Below are 15508 nucleotides of genomic sequence, written 5' to 3'. Positions count from 1 at the left end.
CCCAGGCAGCATTCACAACATCTCGTCGGAGGCCTACTCTCCCCTCTGTTGTCCTGACGCTCACTGAGACAGCACAGGCCTGGATTGATAACTATGAACTTCCGATGCTGTCTCAGTGCAATTTCGGTTAAAGTAGATGTGGTGACTGAGCATGGGGTGTGTCTATACTGTGCTCCCCACGCAGCACTGTATCTATATCATGTATCGTTAGCCAATATTTGCACTGTGCTCCCTGCTCTGTGCACTGTGAGTGATCTTACCTCACTGCAGGATTTATTGAAGGTTCCAGATCTCCCTGCCCTTTGTCTCTCTGGCTGACCAACCATCTACAATAAGGTGATGGATGAGACACACAGCAGTTGGGAAGTCTATTGAGTCAGGAACTTCCTGACTACCTACAGGAGACAGAGAAATAGACAGAATGGGAAATTAGACTGATGCAGTGAGGGTTACACAAGGAGAATGGAAATGAACCCCACAGATATCTGGAAAATCCCAAGCTCCATCCCTGGCCTGTGCTGTTGCATCTTTCTGGAGTGGAGAATTCTGTTAGCTCAGGATCTGGAGTAGCTGCAAGAGTGAGAGACACTGACAGAGGCAGCAATTAGACCCACACAGTGAGGGATACCACATGGAGAGAGACTAAGAGAGATCACCGGAGTGCTGGAAGGCTTCAGGATCACACAATCATGTTGGAAGAATGGGTTTAGCTTCATGTATCAGTGCTCATGGATGAACAACCAGTGAGCAGGTGAAGTGATGACCCAGTAACATTATTGTTAGGGCATTTGTCCAAAACCTCAGTTAGTGCTCAGGGGAGGCAGGTTTGAATCCAATCATAAGATATGGTGGAATTTAAAATCAATAATTTTAAAAATAGCAATTAACAATCCATAAACAAATATGAAACCATTGCTGATGTACAAAAATCACAATCTCTTAGATTAGATTCCCTCCAGTGTGGAAACAGGCCTTTCGACCCAACCAGTCCACGCCATCCCTCGAAAGAGTAACCCACTCAGACCCATCTCCCTCCACCTAATACACCTAACATTATGGACAATTTAGCATGGCCAATTCGCCTGACCTGCACGGCTTTGGACTGTTGGAGGAAACCGGAGAATCCGAAGGCAATTCACGCAGACAAGGGGAGAATGTGCAAACTCTACACAGTCGCTGGTATCGAACCTGGGACCCTGGTGCTGTGAGGCAGGAGTTCTCAGCACTGAGCCAGCGTGCCGCCCACTTGTCCTTTCGACAACGAGGTCTGATCATCCTCACGTAGTCTGCATGACATGCCTACAGCAAAGTGTTTGCCTCTCAATTGCCCTCTGAAATGGCCAAGCAAGCTATTCAGCTCATGGGCAGATAGGGCTGGGCTACAAAGGCTGGTCAGCCAGAGACACCCACATCCCCTACCTGATTTATAAAAAAAATCCATGAGGATGGTCCCACTGGAACTGTGCTGGGACCAGTGTCCTGGCCAAACATGTCAGTTGATTTATGAACAGGGCTTTAAAGTGACATAGAGGATGCAGGGACAGGGTTCGGGTGAAAGGAGATTTCCAAATCCAAAGAAAAAAGGTGAAGCATCAGAACAGCATGGGGATGTGACTGAAGACAATCGGAAAGGAACAGGATGGGACAGAGTTGAACTAAAACTGTACATCAGTGAATAGGTTTGTTATAAGAAATTGTGGGAAAGAGTAAATTATGGGTTTTTTTTTAAATGGACGAAGTCTTATCAATAAGGTGGATGGATTTGTGACACTGAGATAAAAGAGGCTTAGAAACCAGAGAAATGTGGTTACAGGGTGAACAAAAGGTGGACATAAATATTCAATGGATCACAACCTTGCGGAAACTCAGGCAAAGTGGGCAACACGAACAATAATGGGTAAGAAAGGCATTACAGAGAAAGCATTTGGCATCAGATCATGAAGTAGAGTCAGTATGAATGTAAATTCTGGCTACTACCTGCCAAGCTACAAGCAGCAGAACAGGTTTAGCCACCGAACAGCATTTCATGGCTCATCACTGCATTAAACAGGAACTCTTTGGAATTATTTTAACAAACATATTGCGATAATTTTGGGAAACATCAATATTCCCATAATCTGGGACAGTCACACTGACAACAGTGATATTGGAAGAGGAGTTCAGAGAATTAGTTTTCACTGTTTCTTTGAAAAACAAATTGTGCAACTGGCGAGGGACAAAACTATCTCAGAGCGACCGTGATCAAACTTCGTGAATGAGTAATGTCACCGGGAGAGATCCTCTGCGAAATTGTGATAAAGTGCAGTTTAAAGAAAGATAAAGTTTTAAAATGATTCACAGAAAGGACAAGCTACAAGTAGAAACAAAAATAACCAATAACATGAGTTGGAGAGGAGAACTGACCAAGGTAAACAGGCTAAACAGACTGAAATATGTGCCTGTAAATGAGCAGTGGAAAACATTTGAAGGAGCAGTGTAAAACACTCAACAAAAGGACATTCCATTGAAACAGACAAATCCTCAGCAAGAAATCCCCATCGGTCCCTCACTCAAGTAAAAAGGATCATATTAGATAATCGGGCTTAGAGGATCACCAAAATGTACTTTGTCCTGAAGTGAGAGAATATTTTAGGAGTAAGTTTTAAAGGGATTGCAAAGGATCTGCTCGCAGGAGGAGATCTGATGGAAGAGGGAATAATTGTCAAGGTTTTATGTCACAACAGGAACCGGGAGAGCTGAAGATGCTGGAGGTGGTGCGAGTGTTACAGAGAGTGGTCAGGGCCTGAACGGTGTTACAAAGCCAGTACAGATTGCTGCAGCTGGAGAGGTTTGCAGCGGTAGGGAGGGACATAGGTATTTTTATTTATTCATTCATGGGATGTGGATGTCACTGATTGGACTAACGTTCTTTGCCCCACTGCTAATTACCCAGAGTATAGCACAGAGTCAGCCATATTGCTGTGGATCTGGTGTCCCGTGCAGGCCAGACCAGGTTAGAATGTCAGATGTTCTTCTCTAAAGGATGTAAGTGAAACAGATGAGTACTTCCTACTGGTCAACAATGCTTTTATGTACAGCCACAACATGACATCCCAACTCCCAACTCCTACTCTCAGTGCTGTGCCCAAAGAAGGTAACCACCCCAAACGCCTGCTTCACCAGCCTGTCTACCTGTGACACCACTTACAAAGAACTGTGTACCTGCATCCCTGGGTCTCTGACTGACACCGCTCCCCAGGGCCCGAACATTAACTGTACAGGTCCCGCCCTGGTTTGTTTCACAACATTGGAACACTCCATCTGCTATTCTTCAGCCCACTATCCCAGCAGTACTGTTAATCTTGTTGTATCATAGACAACTTTCTTCACTGTCCACTTTACCAACAATTTCAGTGTCACTCAAAAAACTTACTTACCACAAAACCAATATTCCCATCCAAACCATTTATCCAAATGACAAATAACAGGGGACCCACTACAGCACTGGTCACATGTCTCCAGTCAGAAAAACAACATGTCTCCCATCACCCTCTGTCTCCTACCATCAAGCCCAATATTGTATCCAATTGACTAGCTCCTCCTGAATGCTATACCTTTTTACACTGATCTGAGCTTATTACACAGTTTACCAAACAGAACATACAACACAGAACAGTACAGCACAGGACCCTTCGGCCATGAAGCCATGCCCATCTTTGACCCGACGGTAAGATCAAACTAACCTACATACCCTTCATTTTGCTACCATCCATGTGCCTATCCAAGAGTCTGTTAAAATATCTCATTCTACCCACCCACCACTCTGTGTGTAAAGGACCTACATCTGAAATCTCCCCTTACACATCCTCCAATCACCTTATAATTATGCCCCCTGGTACCATGTATGTCGTGGGATAAAGAGGTCTCTCACTGTTCATTCTATCTTTGCCTCACACCATCTTGTTGACTTCTATCAAATCACAGCACACTCTTCTTCATTCCTATGAGAAAAGCCTTAGCTCCCTCAACCTTTCTTCATAAGACATGCTCTCCAGTACAGGCAGCATCCTGGTAAATCTCCTCTTTACCCTCTCTAAAACTTCCACATCCTTCCTGTAATGAAGGGATCAAAACTGAACACAATATTCTAATTGGGATCTAAACAAGGCTGTATAGAGCTGCAGCATAACCGCATGGCTTTAAAACTCAATCCCCCAGCTAATGAAAGCCGATACAACATATTCTTTCTTAACAACACTCTCAGCTTGGTGGCAAATTTGATGGATCTCTGGTCATGAAACCCAAGATTGATCTGTTCCTCCACACTATCCAGTATTCTGCCTTTATCCCTGTATTCTGCATTCAAGTCTCACCTTCCAAAATACACCACTTCACACTTTTCCAGATTTGACTTCATCTGCCACTTCTCAGCCCAGCTCTACATCCTGTCAATGTCCCATTGCAATCTCCAATAGACATCCACACTATTCACCACTCCACCAACCTTCATGTCATTGAGAAACTTACTAACCCAATCTTCCACTCACACATCCAAGTCATTCATAAAATTACCAAAAGCAGACGTCCTGTAACCTCTCCGTGCAGAAAACCACTGGTCACCGAGCTCCAGGCTGAATGCATCACCCTCTGTCTTCTATGGGCCAGGAATTCTGTATCCAGACAGACAGGTTTCCATATATCCCATGCATTGTTCTTTCTCAATGAGCCATACATGTGTTTTGTCACATTCTCAAAGGATGCAATAAGATTTGTGATCATGACCTGTCCCTTACAAATGCTGACTTTCTCTAATCAAACTATGGTTTTCCAAGGAATCATAAATCCTGTATCTCAGAGTCTCCAATAATCTGCACATCACAGACAGAAGACTGACAGGTCTGTAGTTCCCAGGATTATCTCTATTCCCTTTCTTGAATAACGCATGGCTGATTCACCTAACCTGCACATCTTTGGGCTGTGGGTGGAAACCGGAGCACCTGTTGGACACCCACACAGACATGGGGAGAATGTGCAAACTCCACACAGACAGTCGCCCGGGGCTGGAATTGTAATCGCGTCCCTGGTGCTATGAGGCAGCAGTGCTAACGACTAAGCCACCGTGCTGGCCCATGTAACTCTCTAGAGCCCTGCTTCTGATCCTTCGTTCCTCAACCTTCGGTTTAGCTTCATTCTTCATCTTGACGAGATGTGCTACATCCCTTGGAACCTTGTCAAATGCTTTGCTGAAGTCCACGTAGACAACGCTGACTGCTCTGCCTTCATCTATCTCTTGGCCACCTCCTCGAAGAGTCAATCCAGTTTGTGAAATACGGTTTCCCACTCACAACGCCATGCTGAGTATCTCTAATCAGCCCTTGCCTTTGCAAATATATGTCGCTCCTTTCTCTCCGAATCTCCTCCAACAACTTAGCTAGCACTGGCTCACTGGGCTGTTATTCTCTGGTTTTTCCCTGCAGACCTAAAGTGATGGAATAGCATTAGGCACCCTCCACTCTTCCGGTAACTCATTGTGTCTATTGATAATATAAATATCTCTGTTAGGGACACCACAATCTCTTCCCTAGCTTCCCATGAATATTCAAGGATAGACTGAATGAGCTATTGAGGATTGATCTACCTTTATTTGCTTTAAGATTCCAGCACTTTCTCTTCTCTGTTGAGGATTCTTTCCAAGACATCACTATTCATTTCCTCAAGTTCCCGAGATTCCATGTCTTTCTCCACACTAAATACTGACATCACTATTTTGTCTAATACCTCAACCACCTCAAGGTAAGGTGCCCTATTTTCTACCAAGTTACTCTTTAGCCTTTATTGAAACTTGTGTAAAGGTTTCTGAAAATTCAAATAAACCGTATCCTCGGTACAACGACCCCTACACCCGTATCTACTCTGCCATTTATACTCACGCCAATAAAAATACAATCCTACAGGCTTAAAGCCACATTCTCTTTTTATTATAAGTGTTTCTGGGGGTCCAGTTATTGTTCACTGACATATCCTTTCAAACATATTTTAGCTCCCGACCTACTGTCAGGTTTGGTTTCAGACTGGCAGCAAAAAGGGTTATGGGGGTTCGTGTTTAACAAACTGAAAAAGGGAGCTTACAGGTTCACCAGGTAATAGATGTTTTGGAAATAAGCAAGGTCATGGGGACTGAAGGACATTATGAAAATAGGGAGTGATGTGGGGACTGTATGAGGTTATGGAGATAGTGTGTGCAGTGGTGACTGAAGAACATCATGGAGATAGGGAGTGCTGTGGGGCCTGAAAGGGGACAAAGAGATCTGCATGGCTGTTGGGCCAGAAGGAAGTTGCACAGATCAGGAGGATCATGGGAATTGAAGGAGGTTACTCTGAATGGGAGGGTCGTCAGAAATGGATGAGATTATGGAGATTGGGAGGGTCGTAGGGCCTTTTGGAGTTTATGGAGTTAGGGAGGTTTGTGGGGAAGGATTCAGGTTACATGGATAGGAAGAGTCGTGGGGACTGAAGGAGTGTATGGAGATAGGGAGGGCTGTGGGTACTGAAGGAGGTGATATAGATAGTAAGTTTATAGAGAAGCACAGGAAAGAAGAGCATGTATCGACCATTTGAACACAGAGTCGGTCCCACCATTCAATATGATCAGGGCTGATAATCTAACCCAGTACAGTGTTCCTGCTTTCACACGTACTCTGATATTATAGTGACGATGGCATTTAGTGATACAGCGGGCTGTAGTAACTGGGACGGGGGTGGTATCTTACAGAGATAGGGAGGGTTGTGGAAGTTGGGACAGGTGACAGATACAGGGCGGGTTTTAGGAATTGGAGGACTTTACAGGGATTTGGAGGAATGCAGGGATGGGACGTGGTAACAATCACAGGGAGGATTTAGGGAGCTGGATCTGAGACAGGTACGGCTGAGAACAGAAGTGAGTCAAACAGTCAGGACTGGCAGGGACTAGGTAGAGCAAATAAATTAAACTGCATTTATTTCAATGCAACGAGCCTAACAGGGAAGGCAGATGAACTCAGGACATGGTTAGGAACGTGGGACTGGGATATCATAGCAATTACAGAAACATACCTCAGGGATGGGTAGGACTGGCAGCTTAATGTTTCAGGATACAAATGCTACAGGAAGGATAGAAAGGGAGGCAAGAGAGGAGGGGGAGTGGCATTTTTGATAAGGGATAGCATTACAGCCCTGCTGAGGGAGGATATTCCCAGAAATACATCCAGGGAGGTTATTTGGGTGGAACGGAGAAATAAGAAAGGGATGATCACCTTATTAGGATTGTATTATAGACCCCCCAATAGTCAGAGGGAAATTGAGAAACAAACTTGTAAGGAGATCTCAGCTATCTGTAAGAATAATAGGGTAGTTATGGTAGGGGATTTTAACTTTCCAAACATTGACAGTGACTGCCATAGTGTTAAAGGTTTAGATGGAGATGAATTTCTTAAGTGTGTACAAGACAATTTTCTGATTCAGTATGTGGATGTACCTACTAGAGTAGGTGCAAAACCTGACCTACTCGTAGGAAATAAGGCAGGGCAGGTGACTGAGGTGTCAGTGGGGGAACACTTTGGGGCCAGCGACATAATTCTATTTGTTTTAAAATAGTGATGGAAAAGGATAGACCAGATCTAAAAGTTGATGTTCTAAATTGGAGAAAGGCCAATTTTGACGGTATTAGGCAAGAACGTTTGAAAGCTGATTGGAGGCAGATGTTCACAGCTAAAAGGACGGCTGGAAAATGGGAAGCCTTCAGAAATGAGATAACAAGAATCCAGAGAAAGTATATTCCTATCAGGGTGAAAGGGAAGGCTGGTAGGTATAGGGAATTCTGGATGACTGAACAATTGAGCGTTTGGTTCAGAAAAAGAAGGAAGCACATGTCAGGCATAGACAGGAAAGTTCGAGGAAATCCTTAGAAGAGTATAAAGGAAGTAGGAGTATACTTAAGAGGGAAATCAGGAGGGCAAAATGCGTACATGAGATAGATCTGACAAATAGAATTAAGGAGAATGCAAAGGGTTTTAACAAATATATTAAGGAAAAAAGGGTAACTAGGGAGAGGATAGGGCCCCACAAAGATCAGCAAGGCTACCCTTGTGTGGAGCCAAGGAAAATGGCAGAGATATTAAATGAATATTTTGCATCAGTATTTACTGTAGAAAAGGATATGGAAGATATAGACTATACGGAAATCGATGGTGACATCTTTCAAAATGTCCAGATTACAGAGGAGGAAGTGCTGGATGTCTACAAACGGTTAAAGGTGATTAAATCCCCAGGACCTGATCAGGTGTACCCGAGAAATCTGTGAGAAGCTAGAGAAGTGATTGCTGGGCCTCTTGCTGAAATATCTGTATCCTCGATAATCACAGGTGAGGTGCCGGAAGACTGGAGGTTGGCAAACGTGGTGCCACTGTTTAACAAGGGTGGTAAGGACAAGCCAGGGAACTATAGACCAGTGAGCCTGAACTCAGTGTTGGGCAAGTTGTTGGAGGGAATCCTGAGGGACAAGATGCACATGTATTTGCAAAGGCAAGGACTGGCTTGGCTTTGTGCGTGGGAAATCATCTAGAATCCGGAATTCCTGATGAAGGGCTTGTGCCCGAAACGTCAAATTTCCTGTTCCTTGGATGCTGCCTGACCTGCTGCGCTTTAACCAGCAACACATTTTCAGTATGGGAAATCATGTCTCATAAACTTGATTGAGTTTTTTGAAGAAGTAACAAAGAATATTGAGGAGGGCAGAGTGATAGATGTGATCTATGTAGACTTCAGTGAGGCATTCAACAAGGTTCCCTATGGGAGACTGATTAGCAAGGTTAGATCTCCTGGAATACAGGGAAAACTAGCCATTTGGATACAGAACTGGCTCGAAGGTAGAAGACAGAGAGTGGTGGTGGGGGTTGTTTTTAGGACTGGAGGCCTGTGACCAGTGGAGTGCCACAAGGGTTGGTGCTGGGTCCTCTACTTTTGTCATTTACATAAATGATTTGGATGCGAGCATAAGAGGTACAGTTAGTAAGTTTGCAAATGACACCAAAATTGGAAGTCTAGTGTTCAGCGAAGAGGGTTACAACAGGATCTGGACCAGACGGGACAATGGGCTAACTGGCAGATGGAGTTCAATTCAGATAAATGCATGTGCTGCATTTTGGGAAACCAAGTTTGAGCAGGACTTATTCACGTAATGGTAAGGTCCTACGGAGTGTTGCTGACCAAAGAGACCTTGGAGTGCAGGTTCATAGCTCCTTGAAAGTAGAGTCGCAGGTAAATAGGATAGTGAAGGTGGCATTTGGTATGCTTTTCTTTATTGGTCAGAGTATTCAGTACAGGAGATGGAAGGTCATATTGCGGCTGTACAGGACATTGGTTAGGGCACTGTTGGCATATTTTATGCAATTCCAGTCTCCTTCCTATCGGAAGAATTGTTGTGAAATTTGAAAGGGTTCAGAAAAGATTTATAAGGATGTTGCCAGGGTTGGAGGATTTGAGCTACAGGGAGAGGCTGAACAGGCTGGGGTGGTTTTCCCTGGAGCATCGGAGGCTGAGGGGTGACCTTACAGAGGGTTACAAAATTATGAGGGCATGGATAGGATAGGATAAATAGACAAAGTCTTTTCCCTGGGGTCAGGGAGACAAGAACTCGAAAGCATAGGTTTAGTGTAAGAGGGCAAAGATATAAAAGAGACCTAAGGGGCAGCTTTTTCACACAGAGATATGGAACGAGCTGCCAGAGGATGTGGTGGAGGCTGGTACAATTGCAACATTTAAGAGGCATTTGGATGGGTATATGATTAGAAGGGTTTGGAGGGATATGGGCCGGGTGCTGGCAGGTGCGACTAGACTGGGTTGGGATAACTGGTCGGCATGGACGGGTTGGACCGAAGGGTCTGTTTCCATGCCGTACGTGTCTATGACTGTATCACTCATGGAGGTTATAGAAATAAACTGTATGGTTGCGTCTGGAGGAGATTAAAGGTATAAAGGTTTGTAGTTACTGAAGGAAATTACATCAATTGGGACCAGCAGAGTTTACAGAGACTGAGTGCGTTTCAGAGACAGGAAGAGCTCATAGTCATCATTAGAAATGCAGAAACTAATTTATGAGAGAAGCAGGGTCACTCTGCTTTGTGCCCAGAGATAAGGAGGAGTCTAACAGCTGGAGGAGGTTACTAAGGTACAGAGCTTTTTTGTTGTCATGACGGGGAAGGTTACTGAGATCATGAAAGCAGTAGGAGTTCAAAAAAGTCACAAAGACAGGGAGGTTTTTCAGGTCTGGAAAGGACTACACTGACAGGGATGGCTTAAGGAACTGAGGAGTTGTTTTTCTTCAGTTAAGGAGAGATGTGACAGAACCCAGGATTAAAGGCAAAGGCAGAAACTTGGAGAGTTTTACTGATATGAGGAGCTTACAGGGATAAGCAGGATTGTAGGGGCTGATAGAGATAGGGGAAGTGGTATCAATGAAACAGACAGTGGAGAAAATGACAGACATAGGGAGGGTTCTGTGGAACAGATGAATTTACAGAGAAGGTGGTGATAATGAAGCCTGAGATTTTTCTCATGTTCCTTGCCCAGCATTGTTCCTACATCATGCCCTCAGGGACTGAATTAATGCCCATGAACCCCTCCCTGTGCTGTTTACTGTGAGTGATCTTACCGGCTGCAGGATTTACTGAAGGATCCAGATCTCACTCTCCATCTCTCTCTGGCTGACCAACCGTCTTCAATGTGGTGATGGACGAGACAGGAATTGGGAATTCTGTTGAGTCAGGGACATCAGGAATACCTACAGGAGACAGAGAAGTAGACAGAATGGGAAATTAGACTAATGCAATGAAGGTTACCCATGGAGAATGTCACTGAGTCCCACAGAGATCTGGAAAATCCCAGTCTGCATCTATGGACTGTGCAGTTGCTTCCCTCTGGAGTGGAGAATGCTGTTGGCTCAGGATCTGGAGTAGCTGCAAGAGTGAGAGGCGCTGACCGAGGCAGCAATTAGACCAACACAGTGAGGGATATCACATGGAGAGAGACTGAGTGATATCAGCAGAGTGCTGGAAGGTGTCAGGATCACACAATGGTATCATTAGAAGTGGTTCTGACCAGTGAGCACTGCTCCCAGTACTCAGGGAGGACAGAGCTACTTTATTGGGATAGGCTCCTCTGGTACCAGGATTATGCAGTGTGCTATAAACGGACACAGATGAGGAGGGGGACAGGTCTGAGGTGAATGGAAATTCCCAAGACCAAAGAGAAAGGTTGAAATATTGGAACACCATGGAGATGTGGATGAAGACCAAAAGAAAGAAACAGTAAAGGACGGAGTTTAATTAAAATACGACATTATCAAACAGATTTGTGACAGGAAATTATTGGTTAAAATAAAGTAAATGCCATTTCCGCCCCTCAGCATTCCTCATACACCACAAGTGACATCACTTCCGCCCCTCACATCATCGCTGATGTCACACACTCAATGACTTCCGCGCCCCCCCCACTGCCGTGTTTGCCAACACTTCTGTCCCCACCAACACCACTCACCTGCATTCTGCTGACACCACCCCCAGGTCCCACTGTCACCATCCCTGCCCCCAGAACCCTGAAAGGAGCAACACCCCTGCTCATGACTCCATCCCCATCCCCCCAACACAACAACCACACCAGTTACAGGCTCCGTCCCCTCCCCCAGCTCCACACCTACGCCTGGTCCCAGCTCCCAGTCCTGCCGAGTTTTCACCATCCCCCCTGACCTCCCCCTCACTGACGACGAATGATCAGTCCTCAGCAAAGGCCTCACCTTTATTCCCCTCCGTCCAAACATCAATTAATTTAATATACGCCGTGACATCGAACACTTCTCCCACCGCCTCCGCCTCAGAGCTTATTTTTATAATGAAAACTCCCGCCTATTTTCTGAGAACCCCTTTTCCGGCCTCCAACACACTCCATCCACCTGGACACCCCAAGCTGGCTTATTACCTGCCTTCGATCTCTTCATTTCCAACTTCCACCGAGACATTAACCGCCTCAACCTATCTACCCCCTCCCCCACTCCAACCACTCACCCTCACAACGTGCAGCCCTCCACTCCCTCTGCTCCACTCCCGACCTCACCATCAAACCAGCAGATAAAGGGGGTGCAGTGGGAGTCTGGCGCACTGACCTCTACACCACTGAAGCCATGATGCCAACTCAAAGACACCTCCTCCGACCACCCCCTTTACCATGACCCACCTCCCATTACCAAACCGTCATCTTCCAGAGCATACAGAACCTCATCACCTCAGGAGATCTCCCACCCACAGCTTCCAACCTGATTGTCCGGGATCCCCCACTGCCCGGTTCGACCTCCTTCCCACGATCCACAAGCCTGACCACCCTGGCCGACCCATTGTCTCAGCATGCTCCTACCCGACCGAACTCATATCTACCTACCTCGACATTGTCCTATCCTCCAGTCCAGGAACTGTCCACATTCGTTCGAGACACCACCCACACCCTCCACTCCTCCAAGACTTCCGTTTCCCTGGCCCCCAACGCCTCATCTTCACAGTGGATATCCAATCCCTCTACATCTCCATCCACCATGACCAGGACCTCCAAAGCCCTCCGTTTCTTCATCTCCCGAAGTCCACAACAGTACCCTTCCACCGACACTCTCATTCGTTTGGCTGAACTGGTCCTCACCCTTAACAATGTTTCCTTCAAATCCTCCCACTTCCTCCAGACCAAAGAGGTAACCATGGGCACCCGCATGGGCCCCAGCTATGCCTGTCTCTTTGTTGGCTACGTAGAACAGTCCGTCTCCTGGAGTTACAATGGCACCATTTCCCACGTCTTCCTCCGCAACTTTGATGACTGCATTGGCGCCACCTCGTGCTCCCGCGAGGAGGTTGAGCAATTCATCAACTTCACCAATACATTCCACCCTGACCTTAAATTTACCTGGACCATCTCTGATACCTCCCTCCCCTTCCTGGCACTCTCCATCCCCTTATGACAACTGACTTGACACCGACATTTTTTACAAACCTACCGACTCCCACAGATGCCTAGATTACATATCTTCCCACCCCACCGCCTGCAAAATTCCCAACCCCTATTCCCAATTCCTCCATCTCCGCCGTACCTGCTCCCATGTGGGCCAGTTCCACCACAGAACACACCAGATAGCCTCCTTCTTTAGAGATCGGAATTTCCCTTCCCACATGGTAAAAGATGCCCTCCAATGCATCTCGTCCACATCCCGCACCTCCGCCTTCAAACCCCATCCCTCCAACCGTAACAAGGACAGAATGCCCCTGGTGCTCACCTTCCACCCTACCTACCTTCGCATAAACCAAATCCTCCGCCGCCATTTCCGCCACCTCCAAACGGACCCCACCACCAGTGATATATTTCCCTCCCCAACCCTCTCCACTTTACACAAAGACCATTCCCTCATTGACTACGTGGTTAGTTCCACGCCCCCAAAAACCCACCCTTCCTTCCTGGTACCTTCTCCTGCCACCGCAGGAACTGTAAAACCTGTGCCCACACTTCCTCTCTCACCTCTTTCCAAGGCCCCAAAAGGAGCCTTCCACATCCATCAAAGTTTTACCTGCACATCCACCAATATCATTTATTGTATCCGCTGCTCCCGATGCGGTCTCCTCTACATTGGGGAGACTGGACACCTCCTAGCAGAGCGCTTTAGGGAACATCTCTGGTACACCCATTCCAATCAACCCCACCACCCTGTGGCTCAACATTTCAACTCCCCCTCCCACTCTCCGAGGACATGCAGGTCCTGTGCCTCCTTCACCGCCGCTCCCTCACCACCCAACGCCTGGAGGAAGAACGCCTCACCTTCCGCCACGGAACACTTCAACCCCAGGGCATCAATATGGACTTCACCAGTTTCCTGATTTCCCCTTCCCCATCTCACCCCACCTCCAGCCTTCCAGCTCAGCACCGCCCTCATGACCTGTCCTAATGGCTTATTTCCCTTCCCACCTATCCACTCCATCCTCATCTCTGACCTATCACCCCCATCCCCATTCACCCACTGTACTCATTGCTACCTTCCCCCATCCTCCACTCTGACCTATCACCTTCTTCTGCACCCCATTCACCTATTGTAACACCCTCTCATTTATCTCCCCACTCTGCAGGCACCCTGCCTCTGTTCCTGATGAAGGGCTTTTCAAATACATTTCAAATATGTGGAGGGGCTATTGGGAAGGGAGGAGGTTACAGCGATAGGATCTGTTACAGGAATTAAAAATTATTGAAGACACTGGACCACAAGACATGCTATAGATACACTGTTGCAGAGTAGTGAGTTTTAATATAACAGAACTTATGTTGGGTCGGTGATTGAGCCTGGGAGTGGTGTGTGTGTGTGTGTGTGTACTGTGCTCCCCTCCAACACTGTGTCTATGTCATGTTGTGTTAACAGATGTTTGGAGCCCTCTCATTGTTCTTTGCTCTGTGCACTGTGGGTGACCTTACCTCGCTACAGGATTTATTGAAGGCTCCAGATCTCCCTGCCCTTTGTCTCTCTCTGGCAGACCAACTGCGTTCAATGTGGTGATGGACGATCCACCCAGCAGCTGGGAAGGCTATTGAGGCAGGACCGTCCTGAGTATCTACAGGACACAGAGAAATGGACAGAATGGGAAATTAAACAGATGCAGTGAGGGTTACACATGGAGAATGGCACGAAGTCCCACAGAGATCTGGAAAATGGAGCGATATGAAGTAATAGTCCCAGATTGCTGGAAGATGCCAGGATCACACAGCCATGTTGGAAGAATGGGTTTAGCTTCATGATGCCCTTGTATCAGTGCTTAGGAATGAGCACCCAGTGAGCAGGTGAAGTGATGGCCTAGTGGTATTACTGTGAGAGAATGTCTCCAAAACCTCAGCTAATGTTCAGGGGAGGCAGGATTGAATCCCACCATCTGAAAAGGAGACATTTGAAATCAATAATTTTAAAATTAATTATTAACAATCCACAATTAAGTATGAAACCATTACTGATGTATAACAAACCCAAACACTTGTCCTTTCGAGAAGGACATCTGCCCATCCTGACGTGGTCTGCACGACATACCCACAGCAAAGTGTTTGCCTCTCACTGACCCTCTGAAATGGCCGAGCAAGTTACTCAGTTCAAGGGCTTCTAGGATTGGGCAAGAAAGGCTGGTCAGCCAGAGAAACCCACATCCCATAGCTGATTTATAAAAAAAAGCTATTAGGATGGTCCCCCTGGAACTGTGCTGGGACCTGTGTCCTGGCCAGTCATATCGGTAGGTTTATGGACAGGGCATTAAACTGACAGAGAGGATGCAGGTGAAAGGAGCTTTCCAAATACAAAGGGAAAAGGTGAAGTATGGGAGCAGTATGGGAATGTGGCTGAAGACAAGCAGAAAGGAACAGGATGGGACAGAGTTTTACTAAAATTGTACATCAGCAAATAGATTTGTGACAGAAAATTGTGGAAGACAGTATATCA

The 15508-nt window shown here is 46.3% G+C and overlaps 1 long non-coding RNA gene across 1 annotated transcript; it reads right to left on the bottom strand.

Annotated features, from left to right (window-relative positions):
- Positions 1 to 313: 313 nt before the first annotated feature.
- On the bottom strand, positions 314 to 14552 carry LOC132813934 (uncharacterized). Its single transcript, XR_009644222.1, has 3 exons — positions 14503 to 14552; positions 10667 to 10795; positions 314 to 395 (listed from the first exon to the last, which is right to left on the bottom strand). It is a non-coding gene; the product is annotated as an uncharacterized LOC132813934 (long non-coding RNA).
- Between the last annotated feature and the right edge of the window lie 956 nt (positions 14553 to 15508).

This window comes from Hemiscyllium ocellatum, unplaced genomic scaffold (genome assembly GCF_020745735.1).
Source record: "Hemiscyllium ocellatum isolate sHemOce1 unplaced genomic scaffold, sHemOce1.pat.X.cur. scaffold_546_pat_ctg1, whole genome shotgun sequence".
NCBI lineage: Eukaryota > Metazoa > Chordata > Chondrichthyes > Orectolobiformes > Hemiscylliidae > Hemiscyllium > Hemiscyllium ocellatum.
This window is presented reverse-complemented; position numbering and strand designations above follow the sequence as displayed.